Below are 19,180 nucleotides of genomic sequence, written 5' to 3' on the forward strand. Positions count from 1 at the left end.
CTCCCTTCCTGTCTGTCTGTCCCTATCTGTCCCTCTTTCTGCCTCTGTCTCTGTCACAAAGAAAAAAAAAAAAAGAAAGGAAATAAAAGAAATTGTTAGTGGATGGGACAGAACTAACTGAAGTGCTACTATCCTATTTTACAAAACAAAATGTCAAAAGGTATTTTACAGTTGATTGAGAAAGAATTGAAGGTGCTATTTCATTACATAAAATTATAAACCTAACTATTAAAAGAGTAACTTTATGTTAGTAGCACTCCCAGAAAGAACTGTCTATATGTACTATCTCCAATTCCTCCTTCCTGTTTCATAACGAACAGATTCCAATCAAGCAGTCGCAGCCACTGCTGCAGGGGAATAGCTCTTGTCCAAGTCTCCAGTGCAAAACCCATCAAAACCCATCACAGGTTAGTTCTCAGCACTCGTCCTAATTACGTGCAATATTTAATGCAGTTGGGGTCAGGAAGGCAGACAGGTTAGAAACAAAAACTCTGTGGCCAGAATGCCTGGATTTAATTTATAAATTAGTTACTGGGAGACCTTGTGCAATTTAATTAATCTTTCCTTTTTCAGTTTCCTTATCTGAGGAATAATAGTACCTATGTATTAGGGTTGTTGTGAGGACTGAGAGATGGGTATGTGTATAAAGTACTTTGAATGGTGACTGGAACACCTCCTCCTTGGAACACTCTCTTCATTTATTGTCCAGGAAAAAGTTCTGGTTTGCTTCCTACATTATATGCTGCCTCTTCTCAGTCTCCTCTTCCAGGTAATGCTATATGCCTGATCTATAGACATTGGCAGGCTCCTGACCCCATCATTGGTCCTCTGCTCTTCATCTACACACAGATTTTGGTGACTTTGTCATGTCTAGTCATGTAACGTTTTATAATTTCTATATGCTTGTATTTCCAGAACTTTTGTCTGTAGCCTACATCTGTCCCTTAAATGCCAGTCTTGCAATTCCAATTTTCTCTTTAAAATCTCCACTTAGATATATTAATAGTTAGTAGACATTTCAAAATTGACAGGTCACACATGAATATCTGACCTTCTCCTTACCAACCCTGCACTTCCACATTCTTTTCCACTTCAGTAAATGAAAACTCCATCTTCCTAACAGCTAACATTAACAATGTTATAGCCTCTTCCTGTTTACCAACCTTTCTAAAGATCTGCCAGCTAATTCTATACTACCATCAATATATTTGGGGAATTCATCCTCTCTCCACTTCCACCGTGATTATCCAAGCTTTTCTCCATAAATCTGCAATGGCTTTCACCCTTTCCCACTACAATCTATTCTCAACACAGAAGCCAGAGTGACCCTTTGATTTGTCTCTCTATTTATGCCCCTCCTTATGGTGCATGGTAGCTTCCCATCTCTCCTGGAGTAACATTCAAAGTTCTTAAAACAACGACGGGGTTATCTAGAGTATCTCTTTTCTTGAAATAAATCAGGCTCACAAATCCGGCCCTTAGCTCCTGTTTTCCTGCCAGTCTGAAACACTCTACCACAAGGTCCTCACTCAGCAACTTTGCTCAGTGTCATCATCTGAGGGAAGGCTTTCCTTGGAACCTTAATTAAGTAAAAAATATGACATTTACACCTCTTTTTACTCCTTTTCTAATTTATTTTTCTCCACCATTACTGTTGTGTGTGTATATATATATAATACTAGTAATTATATATTATTACTATATATTATTATATTATATATATTATTATTATTAAGTGAGAGGTGGGGAGGCACAGACTCCTGCACATGCCCCCACCAGGATCCACCTAACAAGTTCCCTATAGGGTGATGCTCTGCCCATCTGGGGCTGCTGCTCAGCAACCAAGACATTTTAGCAACTGAGGCAAGGCCATGGAGCCCATCCTCAGCACCTGGGGCCAACTTGTTTAAGCCATGGCTGCAGGAGGGGAAGAGAGAGAGAGAAAGGGAAGGGGTAGAGAGATGGAGAAGCACATGGCTGCTTTTCCTCTTTACCCTGACTGGGAATTGAACCTGGGACTACCACACTCTGGGATGATGTTCTACTGCTGAGCCAACCAGCCAGAACCTACTGTTGTATATTTTAATTAACTGTTTTTTATTGGACTACCATCAGTAAAATGTCAGCTTCAAGTGGCAAAGATTCTTTAGTGCCTTGTGTCCTCTGCTGTATTTCTAGTGCCTAGAAGTGTACTCAGAACACATTGAGTGCTAAATATATATGTGTTAACTACATTGGGGGGATGGGAAAGATGGGGGAGTAAATCAAAAGACAATGGCCAAATTAATAAATAGAAACTAATAGTAGAAATATTTTATTTAGCTATATGGTATTAACTACTGAAGAAAATACCTAAAATAATTAAAGCAGTTACATCTGTGCAGCATGACTGACCTTGGAAAGGTCTGAGCATTAGGCTGTTATTTTTTTAATTTAATTTTATTTACTCATTTTTAGAAAGGAGAGAAACAGAGGAGAGAGAGACAGAGAGAGAGAAGGGGGGAGGAGCTGGAAGCATCAACTCCCATATGTGCCTTGACCAGGCAAGCCCAGGGTTTCGAAACAGCGACCTCAGCATTTCCAGGTCGACGCTTTATCCACTGCGCCACCACAGGTCAGGCCCTAGGCTGTTATTTTTAATCATAAGGATATTAACTTTAAATTATCCTTGATATATTTAATATAAGTTAGACATAAATGGACAGACTTAGAGAAAGTGAGAAAGGAGAGAACAGTGATGAGGTTGACAAGGTTTCTAATGTGGGTGCATATATTTTATTAATACATGTGATAGGATCTTAGAGTAGAAGAGAATATGAAAGTAGTTATTTGTGTGTCTACTTTATGCTAAGTATTCCACTAAAGGGAAACTTTATACACAAATCCTTTCATGTGGTCTTCTCAATATCCACATGAGGATGTTATCATCATTTCAATATTAGAGGGAAGAACACTGGCGTTTGAACAGGCTAAATCACTTTCCCAATGTCACACCACTGGGAATTGGCAGGCAGAATTGAAACCCATGTTTTCCTGACTCTAAAATAACCAAAACTTTATAAATGCTGCTTCACCTATAACAATAGAAGTATGAGTGATTGTCAAGCCTTTTAAATTGGGAAAAAAACATAGAACATAAGCAAAATGTGTGTGCATATATGCACATTCTTTTAATATGACATCTTCTTGTTTTCTAAATTGCTCAGTTAAAGAATAATTTCTTTCCCTTCAATTATTTTCTTTAGGCATGAAAATATCCTGCTTTAAAAAAAACATTCACAAATGTAACTTCAGTTTTGTCTGTTTAAAGTTTAATTGCTTCACTGACTTTTGTTTTTTTCAGAGCACACTACAGGCCACAAGCAGAGCTGAGTGAAACACCTAATAGAAGCCACTTTCTGAGGGCTAAAATCACCAGTGCCTTCCTGTCACCTCAAATTAAACTTCCTTATATACTTTACACGATGCATAACCCCAGGCTGAGAAGCTGTAAACCATCCCAGTTTCAGAATGAAATCTCCCAGAAGAAAATGATGTGTCCTAGAAAACAGGAAGGCAAATGTCCTCTATGGGGAGAGGGTTTCAAGAGCAACGTGTGTGGCAGGGGTCACGGGTCGGGTCGCGGGGTCCTTGAGAAGGGGCTGCAAAGGCAATAGACAAGTCACTCAAACAGCATGTACTCAGAGATCTGCAGTATGATTGGTGAGTTCCTTAGGAACAAGTGTGTTCAAATTGTGAGTAGATATATTCTTGATTTTCTCCCACCAAATAAAAATCAGAAGAACAAATGATCATCTGTGGATATCTTAACCTTCCATGTTCCTAAAATAGCTCTTATTTTAGGTCAGAGAGAGACTATCATCACTGCCTTTGACACTTCTGTCATCTGTCAATGTGATTTCTTACCTACCTTCACTTTCACATTCAATTATTATTATTATTATTTTTTTACATAAAGTGTTTGCTCATGAGATTCCAACCATTGAATGGCAGGGTGGAAAATCATTTAGTAATCTGGATCAAAATCAGACTAGAAGACCTATATTTTAAGGAAAGTCACCTCCCTTCTTTAAAGTTTTTAACAAATAAAAATTATCTTTTACATATACTAACATCTCATATGTATAAAACAGACCATTACTTTAAAAAAAATAACATTTAATTTTATTATTTTCTTTCACTATAATACTTTACCAGATATTCTTAGGAAAATCATACATTCATAACATGTGTTCTGTTCATTGTTGGCTGCTCTCCTGTGCCAGGCACAGTGTATGGTTTTGGTGAGACTGAAGTTTCAGTTACCTTTCATGTCAACTAGAACTCTAATTGTAAAAAAAAAAAAAAAAAGAAAAGAAAGAAAGAAAGAAAAGAAGAAAAAATGGGGACAAGTATAACTAGCAGAAATATTCTGAATACCTAAGATATATCCACTGGTGGAAATTAATTTTCTTATATTAAAAATTATTTGTTTCTACCTTGATTTTTAGAATAAGAGATAGTATTACTCTCATCTCATAGTTAAAATTTATAAAAAATAAATCTGATTTCAACTCATTATACAAAAATATATTTTTAATATTTTTCTATTTGGTTGGAGAAAGGGTATGTAATCTACTCTTTTCAAAATAGAAAGATAGTAGAGATGACGTCAGAGTAATGGTGCGGTAGGAAGCGATACCGATAAATCTCCCCCAAAACTCAACAAGATCTTCAACCAGAAACAGAAAAACCTATCCTTGGAGCCTCCAGATGTTTCACAATACACCCAAAGGTATGGTCGAGCAAAAAATTGGCTAACTATATAATCAAACCCCGAAGGAAATAGGGAGTAAGAAATGCTCCGCCTTCCTCACTAACCTAAATAAGGCTGCTTTCACTGGGAACTGAGAATATAGAAACTGAGGCGGGCAAAGGGGGTGAATAGATCTAGGCTGTGGCACAAACGGCCGAACCAGACTGTGGCACGGAGATCCAAGCCAAGGAAATACTGTGCCTGTGGCAACCCAGGCAATACAAGCTAACACTCGCAACAAACCCAGACAAAGAAAGACAAGTGGGGCAGCCATTTTCCCCGATCTCCTGGTTGGCGCACGCAGATAGTGGGCAAGAGATTCCTCCGAGTGCCTCAGCAGTGGGCGCGCGTGTTACCCCACAGAGAGGCAGAGTCAAGGACCTTTGTGTGGGCTGAAAGCGGAATCTCCGGGCTGCCTCAGCGCCCTGAAAAAGCCGTGCACGGGGAGGGAGCGAGAGCCAATTCTAATGCTGGAACTTTTTCGTGCGGGTGGGGGTTTCACTCAGAAGGTGAGAGACGGCTGGCCTGATATCCTGGTCTGTGCGCACAAAGAGTGGGCAAGAGACTCCTCCCAGCACCTCAGGAGTGGGAGCCTGTGTTATCCCACAGAGGGGCAGAGGCAGGGGCCTTTGTGTGGGCCAAAAGCGGAATCACCAGCCCGCCCCAGTGCCCTGAAAAAGCCACGCACGGGGAGGGAGTGAGAGCCAATTCCAACACTGGAACTTTTCTGTGCGGGAGGGGTTTCACTCAGAGGGTGAGGTGGCCGGCCTGATATACTGGTCTGTGAGCATGGAGAGGGGGCAAGACACTCCTCCCAGCACCACCTCAGGAGTGGGAGCCCGTGTTATCACACAGAAGGGCAGAGTCAGGGGCCTTTGTGTGGGCCAAAAGTGGAATCTCGGGCCGCCCCAGTGCCCTGAAAAAGCCGCACATGGGGAGGGAGCGAGAGCCAATTCCAACGCTGGAACTTTTCCGTGTGGGCGGGGGTTTCACTAAGAGTGTTAGACATCCGGCCTAATATCCTGGTCTGTGCACAGATAGTGAGTGAGAGTTTCCTCCAAGTGCCCCAGGAGTGGGCGTCCACCTGTGTTACCCGACAGAGTGGCAGAGCCAGAGGTCTTTGAGTGGGCAGAAGTCCCGCCTGATTATGCTAGCAGCTCTGACTGACTGAGCCTTACCCAGAGCCCTGAGCTGAGTAGGAATAGAGTGGGGAGTTGTCAGCTCTTTGAGCCTCTTACTATCCAGGCAGAGGCAGCAGCAACCCCATAGCTGAATTATCAGGCTACTAACTGAGGAAGGAAAGACTAGGAGAGAGGCTCCAGGAACATGGACTCTCTCACTGTCGGAGCCTATAAATGCTAATGAGCCTTGACTGCCAATGAGATTGAAGCACAATACATGACATCACCATAGAGATTTATCAACTGCAAACCTCTACCTGAGCGTGCCAAAGGGGCAGAACCCAGGGTACAGAGTCACCAACCAGGAAGAGGGAGAGAAAAGAAAAAGCAAGAAGATAATCTCTCAAAATCAAGAATAATCTGCAGACTTTATAACCTATCCCATTTTATTATATTTGTTCATTTGTTTCTCTTATCTTCATTCTTGATTTTTTTTTCCTCCTCCAATTTGGTCATTTATCTCTCTGCCGGTCTTACTCTCTCCTCTCCTTGAACTACACTACCCATAAGTGTTACATCTCCCATTATCTTTTCTTTCCTCTTCTTTTCTCTCTATGAGGGTTGCACTCCAAAACCCTTAACTCTCTCTCTCTCTCTCCTCTTTTTTCTTTTTTCTTCTTTTAGTGGTTCCCTCTTTTTTACTCTCTCTCTCTCTTTCTTTTCTTCCTCTATATTAGTTTCTTCCTTTCTCCTTTACATCTCCTCTCATTCAAACCTCAATAATGAACAAATTATCTTATCTGGGACTCAAACTTATGTTTGTGGCATTTTGGGGGGTTTTTACTTCACCTTTTTAACTCACTAGCAGTGCTCTCATTCCTGGCTCTCCATTTTATCTAGTTCTTCTTCCACTAAATACAATAGTAATTTTTTAATTTGTCCCCCCATTTTTCTGTTTCCCTCTTATTCCTCTCATCATAATTCTTAGTCAACCAACACCTAAAAGCAAATCATTTTATTCTTGACCCAAATTTTTTTCTTATTTGCTTCTTGTGGGTCCACACCCCGTTTTTTTTCTGTTGTTTTTTTTTTGCCCCTTTATTACTTCTCCCCAATTCAGGCCCTCAATTACAGGCATTGTTTGTTCTATTTAGTACAATATAATTCACAGTTCACCACAAGATTTTCTCAAGAAAGAGGGGAGAGAAGAGGAGAGAAAAAAAGAAGGGGGGGAATAATTTCCTTTTTTTAATTTTAATTTTATTTTATTTTTCTTTATTTAATTATTAATTTTTAAAAAAAAAACAACTTTTCGATTTTTTATTTTTATTTTTTAACTTTTTATTCTTTATTAAATCTCATTAATACTATCAACAAAACCACACTCAGATGCCATTAAGGAAGAGAAAATCGAATATCATGGATACAAAAGAAAGAGAGGTAACACAGATAGATGAGGAAAAATCTATGGAGAAAAAAATTAATATATTGGAAACCTTGCAGTTAAACGACAGAGAATTTAAAATAGAAATCCTAAAAATACTCAGAGATATACAAGAAAACACAGAAAGGCAATTTAGGGAGCTCAGAAAACAACTCAATGAACACAAAGAATATATTTCCAAGGAAATTGAAACTATAAAAACAAATCAAACAGAGATGAAAAACTCAATTCACGAGCTGAAAAATGAGGTAACAAGCTTAGCTAATAGAACAGGCCAGATAGAAGGTAGGATTAGTGAAATAGAAGACAAGCAACTTGAGGCACAACAGAGAGAAGAAGAAAGAGACTCAAAAATTTTAAAAAATGAGATAGCCCTACAGGAATTATCTGACTTCATTAAAAAGAATAACATAAGAATAATAGGTATATCAGAGGGAGAAGAGAGAGAAAATGGAATGGAGAACATACTCAAATAAATAGATGAGAACTTCCCAAGCCTGTGGAAAGAACTAAAGCCTCAAATTCAAGAAGCAAACAGAACTCTGAGTTTTCTTAACCTCAACAAACCTACTCCAAGGCACATCATAATGAAATTGGCACAAACCAATGGCAAAGAAATAATTCTCAAGGCAGCCAGGGAAAAGAAGGAACATATAAAGGAAGGCCCATTAGATTATCATCTGATTTCTCAACAGAAACTCTACAAGCTAGAAGAGAATGGACCCAATATTTAAAGTCCTGAAAGAGAGGAACTTTCAGCCATGAATACTATACCCATCAAAGCTATCCTTCAAATATGAAGGAGAAATAAAAACATTCACAGATACAGAAAAGATGAGGAAATTTATCATCAGAAAACCCCCACTCCAGGAATTACTAAAGGGGGTTCTCCAATCAGATACAAAGAACAAAAACAAACAAAGCCAAAAGTAAAAGCTCCAAGAAGAACACAATAAAACCAAATTTAAACTGTGACAACAACAAAAAGAAAGGGGGGGGGGGAGAGGATGGAGATTAACAGTAGCAAAGGACAATGGAGTACAAAAGTACTCAAAAAATAGTGCACTACAATGAACAGGGTAGGAACCCTTTTCATTACTTTAAGGTAACCACCATTGAAAAAACCACCACAGAAGCACATGATTTAAAAAAGATAGCAACAGAGGAAAGATGTATGGAATACAACCAAATAAAAACAAAAGATAGAAAAACAAAAGAGAAGGATCAAACAAGACACAAAACTAACAGAAAAGCAATCTATGAAATGGCAATAGGAAACTCACAAGTGTCAATAATTACACTAAATGTAAACGGATTAAACTCCCAAATAAAAAGGCACAGAGTAGCAGAATGAATTAAAAAAGAAAATCCAACTGTATGCTGCCTACAGGAAACTCATCTAAGTAACAAGGATAAAAACAAATTCAAAGTGAAAGGCTGGAAAACAATACTCCAAGCAAATAACATCCAAAAAAAAGCAGGCGTAGCAATACTCATATCTGATAATGCTGAATACAAGACAGCAAAAGTACTCAGAGACAAAAATGGCCATTTGATAATGGCTAAGGGGACACTGAATCAAGAAGACATAACAATTCTTAATATATATGCACCAAACCAAGGAGCACCAAAATATATAAGACAGCTACTTATTGACCTTAAAACAAAAACTGACAAAAATACAATCATACTTGGAGATCTCAATACACCGCTGATGGCTCTAGATTGGTCATCCAAACAGAGAATCAACAAAGATATAGTGGCCTTAAACAAAACACTAGAGCACCTGGATATGATAGACATCTACAGGACATTTCATCCCAAAGTGACTGAGTATATATTTTTCTCCAGTGTACATGGATCATTCTCAAGAATTGACCATATGTTGGGCCACAAAAACAACATCAGCAAATTCAGAAAAATCGAAGTTGTACCAAGCATATTTTCTGATCATAAAGCCTTGAAACTAGAATTCAACTGCAAAAAAGAGGAAAAAAATCCCACAAAAATGTGGAAACTAAACAACATACTTTTAAAAAATGAATGGGTCAAAGAAGAAATAAGTGCAGAGATCAAAAGATATATACAGACAAATGAAAATGACAATACGACATATCAGAATCTATGGGATGCAGCAAAAGCAGTAATAAGAGGGAAGTTCATATCACTTCAAGCCTATATGAACAAACAAGAGAGAGCCCAAGTGAACCACTTAACTTCACACCTTAAGGAACTAGAAAAAGAAGAATAAAGACAACCCAAAACCAGCTGAAGAAAGGAGATAATAAAAATCAGAGCAGAAATAAATGAAATAGAGAACAGAAAAAGTATAGAAAAAATTAATAGAACAAAGAGCTGGTTCTTTGAAAAGATCAACAAAATTGACAAACCCGTGGCAAGACTTACCAAGGAAAAAAGAGAAGTAACTCATATAAACAAAATCCAAAATGAAAGAGGAGAAATCACCACGGACACCGTAGATATACAAAGAATTATTGTAGAATACTATGAAAACTTTATGCCACTAAATTCAACAACCTAGAAGAAATGGATAAATTCCTAGAACAATACAACCTTCCTAGACTGATTCAAGAAGAAGCAGAAAGCTTAAAGAGACCTATTAGTAGAGAAGAAATAGAAAAACCTATTAAAAACCTCCCCCAAAATAAAAGTCCAGGCCTAGACAGCTATACCAGCGAATTTTATCAAACATTCAAAGAAGACTTGGTTCCTATTCCACTGAAAGTCTTCCAAAAAATTGAAGAAGAAGCAATACTTCCAAACACATTTTATGAGGCCAACATAACCCTCATACCAAAACCAGGCAAGGATGGCACAAAAAAAGAAAACTACAGACCAATATCTCTAATGAATACAGATGCTAAAATACTAAACAAAATACTAGCAAATCAAATACAACATATTAAAAAAATAATACATCATGATCAAGTGGGATTCATCCCAGAATCTCAAGGATGGTTCAACATACGCAAAACGGTTAACTTAATACACCATATCAACCCAACAAAGAACAAAAACCACATGATCTTATCAATAGACGCAGAAAAGGCTTTTGATAAAATACAACACAATTTTATGTTTAAGACTCTCAACAAAATGGGTATAGAAGGAAAATATCTCAACATGATAAAGGCCATATATGATAAACCATCAGCTAACATCATATTAAATGGCACTAAACTGAAGGCTTTTCCCCCTTAAATCAGGAACAAGATAGGGTTGTCCACTCTCTCCACTCTTATTTAATGTGGTACTAGAGGATCTAGCCAGAGCAATCAGACAAGACAAAGAAATAAAATGCATCCATATCGGAAAAGAAGAAGTAAAGGTATCACTTTTTGCAGATGATATGATCCTATACATCGAAAACCCCAAAGAAACCACAAAAAGACGACTAGAAACAATACGCCAATACAGTAAGGTCACAGGATACAAAATTAACATACAGAAGTCAATAGCCTTTCTATATGCCAACAATGAAACATTTGAGAATGAACTCAAAAGAATAATCCCCTTCACAATTGCAACAAAAAAATAAAATACCTAGGAATAAACATAACAAAGAATGTAAAGGACTTATATAATGAAAACTATAAACCATTGTTAAGGGAAATCGAAAAAGATATAATGAGATGGAAGAATATTCCTTGTTCTTGGTAAGGAAGAATAAATATAATCAAGATGGCCATATTACCCAAAGCAATATACAAATTTAATGCAATTCCCATCAAACTTCCAATGACATTTTTTAAAGAAATGGAGCAAAAAATTATCAGATTTATATGGAACTATAAAAAGCCCTGAATAGCCAAAGCAATCCTAAATAAAAAGAATGAAGCTGGGGCATTACAATACCTGACTTCAAACTATATTATATGGCCATGACAATCAAAACAGCATGGTATTGGCAGAAAAATAGACACTCAGACCAATGGAACAGAATAGAAAACCCAGAAATAAAACCACATATATAATCAAATAATTTTTGATAAAGGGGCCAACAACACACAATGGAGAAAAGAAAGCCTCTTCAATAAATGGTGCTGGGAAAACTGGAAAGCCACATGCAAAAGAATAAAACTGGACTACAGTTTGTCCCCCTGTACTAAAATTAACTCAAAATGAATCAAAGATCTAAACATAAGACCTGAAACAATTAAGTACATAGAAGAAGACATAGGTACTAAACCCATGGACCTGGGTTTTAAAGAGCATTTTATGAATTTGACTCCAAAGGCAAGAGAAGTGAAGGCAAAGATAAATGAATGGGACTACATCAGACTAAAAAGTTTTTGCTCAGCAAGAGAAACTGACAACAAAATAAACAGACAGCCAACTAAATGGGAAATGATATTTTCAAACAACAGCTCAGATAAGGGCCTAATATCCAAAATATACAAAGAACTCATAAAACTCAACAACAAACAAACAATCCAAGAAAAAAATGGGAAGAGGACATGAACAGACACTTTTCCCAGGAAGAAATGCAAATGGCCAACAGATATATAAAAAGATGCTCATCTTCTTTAGTTATTAGAGAAATGCAAATCAAAACTGCAATGAGATACCACCTCACACCTGTTAGATTAGCTATTATTAACAAGACAGGTAATAGCAAATATTGGAGAGGCTGTGGAGAAAAAGGAACCCTCATCCACTGTTGGTGGGAATGTAAAGTAGTACAACCATTATGGAAGAAAGTATGGTGGTTCCTCAAAAAACTGAAAATAGAACTACCTTATGACCCAACAATCCCTCTACTGGGTATATACCCCCAAAACTCAGAAACTTTGATACGTAAAGACACATGCAGCCCCATGTTTATTGCAGCATTGTTCACAGTGGCCAGGACATGGAAACAACCAAAAAGCCCATCAATAGATGACTGGATAAAGAAGATGTGGCACATATACACTATGGAATACTACTTAACCATAAAAAATGATGACATCGGATCATTTACGCAAAATGTTGGGATCTTGATAACATTATACGAAGTGAAATAAGTAAACAGAAAAAACCAGGAACTGCATTATTCCATACGTAGGTGAGACATAAAAGTGAGACCAAGAGACATTGATAAGAGTGTGGTGGTTACTGGAGGAGGGGGGAGAGGGAGAGGGAAAGTGGGAGGGGGAGGGGCACAAAGAAAACTAGATAGAAGGTGACAGAGGACAATCTGACTTTGGGTGATGGGTATGCAACATAATTGAATGACAACATAACCTGGACATGTTATCTTTGAATATATGTATCCTGATTTATTGATATGGCCCCATTAAAAAAATAAAATTATTTAAAAAAATTAAAAATAAAATGAAATAAAAAAAAGAACTTTAAAAAAAAAACAAAATAGAAAGATAGTACAAACTGGTTTTATCTTTTGTATGAAGTAAATGTGAATAGAATGTTTACCATTATGTAATACAAGATATTTAATCTTTACCCATGCAATGACCTTCTAGAGATCACTGATATAGAGAAAAATCTAAGTTTTATGTGCAATATAATTAAATTGTTGCAAATTGATAACTTGTTGATTAAATCTTTATTTTCCAGGCCCTGGATTGTTGGCTCAGTGGATAAAGCCTCTACACAGTGCACCAGAGGTCATGGGTTCAACCCCCAGGCAGGGCACATACAAGAAGCAATCAATGAGTACACAACTAAATGAAACAATGAATTGATGCTTCTCTCTTTCTCTCTCTACATTCTCTGCCTTCCTCTCTTCCTCTCTCTCTCTCTCTCTTTCAAATCAGTGGGAAAATTTAAGAAAAAAATTTAAAATCCTTATCCAAAAATAACCAAATATTTCCCCATAAAAAGGATTTAAGAAATTTAAATTTGAGTTCCACCTTTTTATTTTTTAATTGAATTTGTTTGGGCAGCACTGGTTAACATAATTATACAGATTTCAGATACCCAATTATACAACACATCTCTGTACACTGTGTTGAGTGTTCACCCTCCCAAGTCAAGTCTTCATCCATCACTATTTATCCTCATACCCTCTTGCCCCTCTCCTGTGGCGGAAGTGCTTGCCAGGCTTCAGGGAAGGTGGTGGGTGTGATCCCCAGCCCAGAGTCACAGGTCTCAGTTTGTCCTGGATTTTTCCTCAACCTTAGCAGGAAGCAGGTAAGGGCATGGAGCCTGGAGAATGGGTCTACTGGCAGCCGAAAGGACAGTTCTACTGAATTTCCCATGAGGGGGAACTGCCACCCACATTCACAGGGAAGTGAGGAGAAGGGCCCCATCTCAAAGCAAGAAAACTGAGCCACTGTTACCCCTTAAGTATGTCCAGACTTCTACAACCTGGCCAAGGAAACTGACTCCTCAACATGGCCAAATCTACACTGGATGGGCAAGAGGGAGACCAGATGGTGGGACAAATACATCCCCGCAGATCGATGCTACACAGAGGAGAGCGCTCCACCAAGAAAGATAAAAACTGCAGTATGGGAGAATGACTCTGCACAGGGATTTTAGTAGCTGTCCTCCTGTCTGTCTCCCCAGAATCACAAACCCTAGATTCTGCCCATGAAACTCTAGTCTGCTCAGCCTTGCCTCTGCTGCATCCCAGGGTATGTGGCTGCAAAGATTATCAAGGTGGCCCTTTAAGAGGATGCCTGAGCCTTTGAGTCTCTGGTTTCTTTCTGGCACACAGAAACCTCACTGCTTTTCACAGCTGAATGCTATGTGGGTACCGCTTCTCAGCTCTGGTGCTCTGGGCCAGGGAGCCTGGCTTGGGGTTTAGGTCCACTCTTCTCAGGGGGAATTCCCCCTGCAGCTGAGATATCCCTCCAGAACCTTAGCTAGGGTTCATAGGATCAGGGCCAGCCCTTTTCATGTCTCTGTCCTTCCTACCAATCTCAATGTGGCTTCTTTTGTGAATCCTTGGTTATAAAACTTCTCTTCATTTAGTCTTGAGTTGGTTATTCAGGATGATTGTTCTTAAATTTAGTTGTAACTCCAGTTTGGTCCTGGGAGGAGATGAGTATAACATCTATCTACTCTGATACCATCTTGGATCTTCCCACATTTATTTTAATACAGGTACTACAATGGTGATCAAGGAACAAAATGCCTTCACATATCATCAATTTAAATCACATAAACAAGGCCACTTCAGGATTAATACAGAAGCATGTTGACTTTCAATAATTTATTCCCCTTGTGAAATTAAATTTTATTGACAAGTGTAACTTTTTGTGTTAACTAACAAAACAAATTAGTAATCTGGACTTCTTAAAGTCAATACATTCATGTTGGATTGTATGTATATATATATATATATATAAAGTGAGAAGCAGCAGAGGGAGGCAGAGATACAAACTCCTGCATGCACACTGACTGGGGACCACCCGGCATCACAGTGATGCTCTGCCCACCTGGAGATGCTGCTCTGTTGCTCAGCAGAGCTATTTCAGTGCCTGAGGTGAAGCCATGGAGCCATCCTCAGCACCTGGGAACAAATTGCTCGAACCATTTGAGCCATGGCTGCAGGAGGGGAAGAGAGAGAGAGAGAAAGAGAAAGAAGAGGAAGGTGTGGAGAAGCACATGGTCACTTCTTCTGTGTGCTCTGAATGGGAATTGAACCCAGGACTTTCACAAGCTGGGCTGATGCTCTATCACTGAGCCAACAAGCCATGGCATGTAATTTAAATATTTTTAAAATGCAGACTATGCTTTAGTAGCTGCCAATTAGAAACATTTCTAAATACTAGATCAGTTATTGGATTTGGCTTGTCTGAGCAAAGCAAGACACACAAGAAAGATGTTATAATAAGTAAATTGTAGGTTAGAGAGTGGTTAGAGCTATAGGAAAAAAGAAACATACAATAAAGTACTACAATAGGGAAGTACTACAATAAGGAGTGAAAATGGGCTGTCTGTAGTGTTAAAAGTCAGTCAAGGTAAACATCTGTTAAAAGGCAACGCTTAAGCAGTTGAGGTGAAGAAGGTGATTTAGTTAAGTAGCTATGGTGGGGGCATTCTAGGCAAATGAATCAGCTAGCACACATTTTCTGAGATGGAAGCAAGCCTGGGCTATTTGAAATCATCTCAAGGCTTTGAGAAAAGAAGTGAAATGTGCCAGTTTGGTTCAAAGTGTTTCATAAATACTGACCCATCAAGCTCCCTAAACAATCTAATGTGATCTGGCCCATTTTTTATTTTCTTTTAACAAATGAAAACCTAAAACACAGAGAAGTTGGCTAAGTTGCCTAAGATCACATAATTTGGAAGCTATGAAATTGGAGTGAAGGGTAGGCAGTTTTATTCCAGTATAGAGCTCTAGCTGCTCCTTGAGCAGGACGCACACACGCAGCATGCTTGCGTGTTTGTACACACACCCGCAGACACACACTCACAGACACACACTCGCAGACACACACCCACAGAAGTGGAGAGGGAGCTGGGGAACTAGAAGAAGACAGCTTGTTCTCTACATTCTATTTCTCTTGATTCACCTTTTATTCTACTTGTTAATCTTTAGATCAAAATGCCTGTGTTAAATAAAAGATGTTCAAAATGATTGAAACATATGGTGTTATTTTCAAAAGAGCAAAACCAAATTAGCAATTCTTACTGTATACAGTTATGCTTATTTATTTTAAATAGACAAAGAGAACATATTAAAACCTATCGAATTGAAGCAATATAGCCTAATGTTTTTATTAATCTAAAGAGAAAAATATAAGAGCATGTTCTGGCTAAATATCCTAAATAATATAGCAACTAATCATTTATACTATTTACTTGGAAAGAGCTTTGGAATCAATAAAAAGACTTCATAAATCATGATTTATGACTTACATCTCAAGCAAATGTAGATAAATATGTCAGTGGGATTCTTTTTCTACGTTAATTATCTTGGTTGTATTAGACAAAATATTCCTTTCCTATGCATATTATCAGTAAGGGCTGTTAAAAAATGCTGAAATATACTGATTTTTATATGTAAGTCCACATAAATTATAATTCACAGACTGTTTCACTATACCAAATCTATACAAATGGAAATAAGTATTATTGTCTGAAATACAGTATTCTCCAAAATATATAATACATTTATTAAAATTAGTAATTGAACTCCTCAATATCAGGGTCAGTACTACCTTTAGTGTAGCAAGTACTCTACATTTACTGAATTAATTATCAATGCAAGAAGTAATTAAGTTCAATTTATCAGAAGAAATTTACCTGCGTCTAACTCAGCCTTACAGAACACTGGTGAAAACACACTTTTCATAAACTTGCAATGAACAAAATAAGACAGCTTGCCCCAAAACGGTTTAAAAATACCATGTTGATATAGAGCTCTATATTTAAAAATATAATACAGTTTCATAACAGCCATGCATATCTAGCAAGAATAGAAAAAAAAATCTCTCCCAAATGGTAATAACCACCAAGAAATTCTGGGCAAGAAATTACCCATGGCAGATACAAAAATAGAATAAGGGGAATCAATGACAAATGATATTTCATGTCACTTCCAGAGTCAACATGCTTTATATAATGCCACTTTACTTCCTATATTTTTTAGCTACTATTCTTGCTTTTTGGCAATTCAAGTAGCTTAAACCAAACTCTAGGAAATATTATTTCTGGCAATTTTCAAAATCTAGTTCTCTTTTTAGCAACCACCTCCCACCCCTTAAAGAAAATAAAACATTTTTTCTCCCTCTATCTTCTTAATAAATCCAAAAATCTCATACTGTAGAGAATTTATTTTCTACTTTGACTCCTGCTTGACATCACAGAAGCCAAGCTGAGCTTCAACAGCAGCATACCTGCATTATTGAGTAGTGAGATATATCCCTTATCACTCCAGGGACTTGGCAGTATCTCTGTATCTTCAGTAAAAATGTGATTTTTCTTTATTGATATAACAATCAACTAATTAGCAAAATCTGCCAAAGGGAATAGAGTTTCCATGGTTATATAGAGAAAGAGATACTGGTTAACATGAAGAGAGTTGAGGCCCTGACCGGTTGGTTCAGTGGTAGGGCATCAGCCTGGCATATGAAAGTTCCGGGTTTGATTCCCAGCCAGGGCACACAGGAGAAGTGCCCATCTGCTTCTTGACTCTCCCCTCTCCTTTCTCTCTCTCTCTCTCTTCCTCTCCCACAGCCAAGGTTCTATTGGAGCAAAGTTGGCCCAGGCACTGAGGATGGCTCCATGGCCTCCACCTCAGGCACTAGAATGGCTCTGGTTGCAACAGAGCAATGCCCCAGATGGGCAGAGCATCGCCCCCTAGTGGGCTTGCTGGGTGGATCCCGGTCGGGTGCATGCGGGAGTCTGTCTCTCTACCTCCCTGCTTCTCACTTCAGAAAAAAAAAGAAAAAAGAAATAAAAGAAAGAGTAAAAAAATTTAAAAAAAGAGAGTTGGTTGACATATGAAAGAGAAATGGATGACTGAACTGTTGACTGTTTAATAAGTGGGGAGTGGTTTGTGAAGGTATTGTGGAGTTTCATTTTAACATTCTGAGTCAATGTTAATTACCAAAAACAAATTCAAGGTGAATTGAGTGTTATTAGGTTTCAAGCTTAGTTTCTCAGACAGAAAAAGTTAAATATCTATGTTTGATATGTGTACATATTTTTAAAGACAATAAGGAGTATTTCAATATTCTACATTCCCCCTCCTTAAGAAAAATAATCATAACTATTTATACAATAGAGCCAACTACCTGATACCCTGGTCATCAATCAGGAACAAATGAGCATTCTGCATGAAACTTGTTAACTTAATTTCACTCTGTGATGATTTTTTGCTGTGTCAACGTGGCAAGGTTTATTCAGTCCCACACATTCAATCAAACACTAATCTCGTTGTTGCTGTGAAAGTATTTTGTGGATGTGGTTAGAATCCCCAGCAGTTGACTTTAAGTAAGGAGATTATCCTAGAGGATAATCAAGGGTCTGATTCATCCCTTGAAAGGTCTCAAAGAGCAGGAGTGAGGATTCCTTGAGAAGAAATTCCTCCTGTGCACTGCAGTTTCAGCTCATGCTGTGAGTTTCAGCCTGTCCTTGCTAGGCAGCTTGTAGGATTTCAGACTTGCCTAGCTGGTCCTCATGAACACGTAAAATAATTCTTCACAATAGATCTCTTAATATATTATTCTTACTGGTTCTTTTCCTCTGGTTGAAGCCTGACTAATATAATTCAAAATAAAATTTAAAAAACTGTAATGCAAGAGGAAGGGAAGTAGCCATAATTTGTTGGCACCCACCCCAGGCTGTATCTACATGCACCAAGAGACTCAAGTCAGACAAACTTGTACATGTGTGTACTCTCTCTCTCTCTCTCTCTCTCTCTCTCTCTCTCTCTCACACACACACACACACACACACATCAAAAGCAGTATGTTTCTCAACACTTAAACTGCTATGTTTTTCAAACCTGAAATACTTGACAGATTTATGGTTCAATTGATCAAAAGCATCAACAAAAGATACCTACACAACTGGAGAATAGGATTCAATAGCGTATTCTAAATAAGGCAGTACTTTGCAGAAGGACATAACTGGCCATATTACTTAACAAGGAAGACATTTCACACACTTAGATATAGTCCATAATCACATTGAGAAAACAAACACAAATACTTCACCTAAAAAACTGACACATGTTGCTTCTCCAACCAAAAGTGGTATTAACTACTATGACATTAGTCAAATAGTCCCATCATTGATAGAACTGCATAAACATATCTTTAAAAGTCACAAACAACAATTTTTTAAAAACAAATTTCATCTACACATTGGTTTCAAACATCTCCCCTTTCCCCTTCC

General features: G+C 37.9%; 1 protein-coding gene across 3 annotated transcripts in view; it reads right to left on the bottom strand.

Moving 5' to 3' along the window:
• Nucleotides 1–19,180, bottom strand: part of NAV3 (neuron navigator 3) — a 277,955-nt gene that overhangs the window by 223,876 nt on the left and 34,899 nt on the right. The gene's annotated exons all lie outside the window — the stretch shown is intronic.

This window comes from Saccopteryx leptura, chromosome 2 (genome assembly GCF_036850995.1).
Source record: "Saccopteryx leptura isolate mSacLep1 chromosome 2, mSacLep1_pri_phased_curated, whole genome shotgun sequence".
Classification (NCBI taxonomy): Eukaryota; Metazoa; Chordata; class Mammalia; order Chiroptera; family Emballonuridae; genus Saccopteryx; species Saccopteryx leptura.